This window comes from Chiloscyllium plagiosum, chromosome 50 (assembly GCF_004010195.1).
Source record: "Chiloscyllium plagiosum isolate BGI_BamShark_2017 chromosome 50, ASM401019v2, whole genome shotgun sequence".
Lineage (NCBI taxonomy): Eukaryota > Metazoa > Chordata > Chondrichthyes > Orectolobiformes > Hemiscylliidae > Chiloscyllium > Chiloscyllium plagiosum.
In genome coordinates this window covers 1,557,069-1,562,099 of record NC_057759.1, presented here as the reverse complement: position 1 = coordinate 1,562,099, position 5,031 = coordinate 1,557,069, and positions in this window count along the sequence as shown.

Sequence of the window (5,031 nt, the reverse complement as noted above, 5' to 3'; positions counted from 1 at the left end):
GGAATGGGGATGTCACTGGCTGAGCCTAGCATTTATTCTCCATCGTTTTGAGAAGGCGGTGGTGAGCAACCTTCTGGAACAGCTGTTGTCCCTGTGCTGCCAACAATGCCATGAACACGGAGTTCCAGAGACTTGATCCAGTGACAGTGAAAGAAAGCGGTTTTATTTCCAAGTCAGCATGGTGAGTGCCTTAGAGGGGAACTTGTCCGACATCAAGATGGTGTTCCCCTACATCAGCTGCCTTTATCGTTTTGGAAGGTCCTCCTTTTACAAATTACAAAACTCGAATCTCTTTGTCAGCAGCCTCGACAGACGTCTCTCCGGCCGACAGCGAGAAATCGGGGTAGTGTATAGCCTCCCTGGTGACAGGACCAAGGATATCTTGGAGAGAGTGCACGATATTCACAAAAGCAAGAGAGACGAGCCGGAGTAAACACTGGAAGTAACTACATAGGAAGGGGAAAAGATGAGTTTCCGAATAAGAACAAGGAAGAGAGGCAAGAATTTGGAAAGGAGGTCCTCTCCGGTAGTAATATCTAGATTACCCCCGCTGCTCCGAGCAAGTGAGGGTAGGAATAGGATGATAGAGTAAGGGAATGCCCAACTCAGGAGCTGGTGCATGGAAAATGGTTCATATTTTTGGATAATTGGAATCTCTTCAGAGGAAGACGTGACTTGTATAAAAAAGGATGGATTGCACCTGAATTGGAAGGAATCTAATATACTGGCAGGGATATTTCCTTGAGCTACTGGGGAGATGTTAAACGAGTAAGTTGTGGGGCAGGAATCAAGGATATAGTGAGGAAAGAGATCAATCTGACACTGGTATAGTTGGCAAGTCAAACAGTCAGGGCATGCAGGAAATAGCAGAGAATGAGGTAGGATTCATAAATTAAACTGCATTTACTTCTATGCAAGAGGCCTAACAGGGAAGGAGGATGAACTCAGGAAATGGGTAGGAAAATGGAATTGGTGTTGGGATATCATAGCAATTACAGAGACATTTTTCGGGGATGACACAACTGCAGGCTAATGTGTCAGGAATCAAAGGATGGGGGAAGGGGCAGCAAGAGAAAATGGGGAGTGACGTGTTTGGTAAGAGATAACATTTCAGCTGTACTTAAGGAGGATTTTCCTGGGATTACATCCATAGAAATTATTTTGGTGCTAATGAGAAGTAAGAGAAGGTTTGATCTTCTTATTGGGATTGGACTGGAGACACCCCAACAGTCATCAGGAAATTGAGAAACAAAGTTGTAAGGAGATCTTAGATCTGCAGGAATACTGGTGTAGTTATGGCGAGGGATTTTAACATTGCAAACACAGATTGGGGATGCCATATTGTTAATGGTTTCGACAGAGAGGAATTTCTTAAGTGTGTACAAAGGAAATCTGATTCAGTATGTGAATATATGGGCGGCACGGTGGCACAGTGGTTAGCACTGCTGCCTCACAGCGCCAGAGACCCGAGTCAATTCCCGCCTCAGGCGACTGACTGTGTGGAGTTTGCACGTTCTCCCCGTGTCTGTGTGGGCACCCTCCGGCTGCTCCGGTTTCCTCCCACAGTCCAAAGATGTGCAGGTCAGGTAAATTGGCCATGATAAATTGCCCGTAGTGTTAGGTAAGGGGTAAATGTAGGGGTATGGGTGGGTTGCGCTTCGGTGGGGCGGTGTGGACTTGTTGGGCCGAAGGGCCTGTTTCCACACTGTAAGTAATCTAATATCTTCGAGACAAGATGCAAAACTTGATCTACTCTTGGGATCTAATGATGTGTCAGTGGGGGAGCAGTTTGGAACCAGCAACCATAATTCAATTAGTTTTAAAACTGTTATGCAAAAGGATATAACAGATCTAAAAGCTAAATTTCTAAATGGACAAAGGCCAATTTTGAGAGTATTATGCAAGAACTTTCAACACAGGCAAAGGGATGGCTGGAAAATGGGAAGCCTTCAAAAATGAGAAAAGGAGGGTCCAGAGACAGCATGTTCGTGTTAGAGTGAAAGGCATGATTGGTAGGTGTAGGAAATGCTGGATGAGAAAAGAAGTTGAAATTTTAGTCCGAATAAGAAGGAAACATGTGTTAGGTATATACAGCCGAGATTGAGTGAATCCTTCAAAGAGTATAAAGGTATTAGTGATATACTTAAAAAGGAAATCAGGAGGGCAAACAATGGACATAAGATAGCTTTGGCAAATAATGTTAAGGAGAATTCAAATGTATTTTATAAAGGACACAAGCATAACCAGGGAAACATTAGGGCCCAGCAAAGATTAGCAAAGCAGCCTATGTGTCGAACAACAGGAAATATGGGAGATACTAAGCGAGTGCTTACCAAGGAGAAGGAAATGTAAGATATAGAATGTGGGGAAACAAATGGTGACATCTTGAAAAATGTCCATAATACAGAGGAGGTGCTGCTGGATGTTTTTAAACAGAAACGGTGGTTAAAGTACGAGCACCTGATCAAGTGTACCTTAGAACACGGTGATAAGCTAGGGAAGATGATGCCTGGCCTGCTGTGTTTTTCCAGCACCACATTTTTCAACTCTGGTCTCCAGCATCTGCAGTCCTCACTTTCTCCTCGAGGACTGATGAGGCCAAAGGAGTGGATGTCATCTATATGGCCTTCGGTAAGGGGTTTGATTGTGTCCCACATGGGAAATTGGTTAGCAAGATTAGATCATATGGAATTCGGGGAGAACTCGCCAATTGGAAACAGAACTTTTTCGAAAGTAGAAGACAGAGATTGGTGGTGGCGGGATGCTTTTCAGACTGGAAGCCTGTGACAAGTGATATGCTACAAGGATCACTGTTGGGTCTACTGCTACTTATCATTTATATAAATGATTTTAGTTTAAAAATGACACAACACCAGGTTATAGTCCAATAGTTTTATTTGGAAGTACAAACTTTTGGAGTGCTGCTCCTCCGTCAGGTGTCTATGCTCTGAATGCTTGTACTCCCAAATAAACCTATTGGAGTATAACCTGGTGTTGTGTCATTTTTAACTTTGCACACCCCAGTCCAACACCAGCACTTCCACGTTATTATGAATGATTTGGTTGTGAGGTTGCAGGTAAGTTAGTTAGTAAGTTTGCACATTACACAAAAATTGGAGGTGTAGTGGACTGCAAAGAAGGCTACCTCAGAATATAACAGGATCTCAATCAGATGGGCCACTGGACTCAGCAGTGGCAAACTGAGTTCAATTTAAATCAAAATGAGGTGCTGCAATTTGGAAAGGCAAATCAGTATTAAGTCCTGTGGCGTGTTGCTGAATAAAGAGACTTTGGAATGCAGGTTCATTGTTCCTTGAACATGGAGTTATAGTCAGGATATCAAGAAGGCATTTGATATCTTTTCCTTTACTGGTCAGAACTTTGAGTATGTGACTTAAGAGAACATGTTGTGGGTATAGAATATTGGTTATGCCACTTTTGGAATATTATGTGCAATTCTGGTCTCTCTCCTATAAAAAGGACGTTGCGAAACTTGAAACGGCTATTCAAGATAGTTTTTGGTCCAAAGAAAAGGCCTACAATTTGGGAAGAAATATAGCGAGACAGGAAGGCTTCAAACAGATCAAAATTCAGCAAATGACAGCGAAAAGGGATTTAACTAACAAAGAACAAATGAAGAAAAGAGTAATATTGCAGAAGCCATTAAAAAAAACTGCTAAAACACCAATACATGTGTAAAGAGGGAAGTGAACTTAAATAGGTTGGTAAAGAGGACCACATGTCACTTACAACATTAAAGAGGGGAGTTCAAAATGGGGAATTAAAACATTGGCGGCACGGTGGCACTGCTGCTTCACAGCGCCAGAGACGCGAGTTCAATTCCTGCCTCAGGAGTCTGTGTGGAGTTTCCTCCCACATTCCAAAAATGTGCACGTTAGGTGAATTGGCCATGCTAAATTGCCCGTAGTGTTTGGTGAAAGGGTAAATGTAGGGGAATGGGTCTGGGTGAGTTGCTCCTTGTCGGAGGGTCGGTGTGGACTTATTGGGCCGAAGGGCCTGTTTCCACACTGTAACTAATCTAATCTCAAAAATCACAGACATATTGTTGTTCTCTGTTCACAAATATTATCACAACTAACACGGTAGAAATGTTGGGGAGTTTAGTGAGAAGAAAAAAAACTGAACCAGATCAGTATTATTTGGGAAATGATGTTGGGATAATGGATTGGATTGAAGGTTGTGAAACACCAGACCTTGATCATCTGCGTCCCAGACTATTTAATGTAGTGGGCTGAGCAATAGTGGATGCAGTGGTCGTCATGTTCTCTAGGCTCTGCAATAACTTACACAGATTGTGCTAAATAGTGTAAGCAATCCAATGGAGAAGGGAGGTAGGTATAAAATTGGGAACTATAGGCCAGTCAGCCTGCAGGGAAAATCAAAATGAAAGCTTCAATTGTGAAGCATTTGACAAAACAGTATTCAGGATCTGCTAAAGTCAGCATGGACATGAAGGGCCTGTTCCAGTGCACACTGTTCTGTCTTTTAAGCTTGGCAAACTGACTGGCCATCTTTGAGGGTGTAAACAGTAGAGCTGATGAGAGTGTAACAGTTACTGAGGAGAAAAAAAACTGTAAGTAACTCCCTGGACAACGCAGCAAAAGCTGAAAGGAGGAGAAATTCTTCCACACTTACATTTATGATATTTCCAAGTTTATCTTATGTCACTCAAAAATATTTTGAATTCAAGTTATCGCCCTGCTCCCCTTCTAAACCCCAAAGGTAGATTTCAAGGCAATATATTTGTTAGTTTCAAGATTTCAGTCTAAAAGTAGCGACAATGTCACCTTTCAGCTCAGAAAGCGCGATTAGTGCAGCAGCAAAATGCGTTTAACTCGACAACGGAGCCGTCAATTCGAGTGAAAACTTTTCTGCCGTAAACCTTCCAGTGTCAGGGTGAGGAGCGATCGAGTCTGGCTGTCTGGAGATGCGGAATTTCAGAGGAATCGGAGAGTTTAGGCCGTTAGAGAAACACAGAGAGGCAGCAGGAGCAGGGAGCTGACGGCAGGT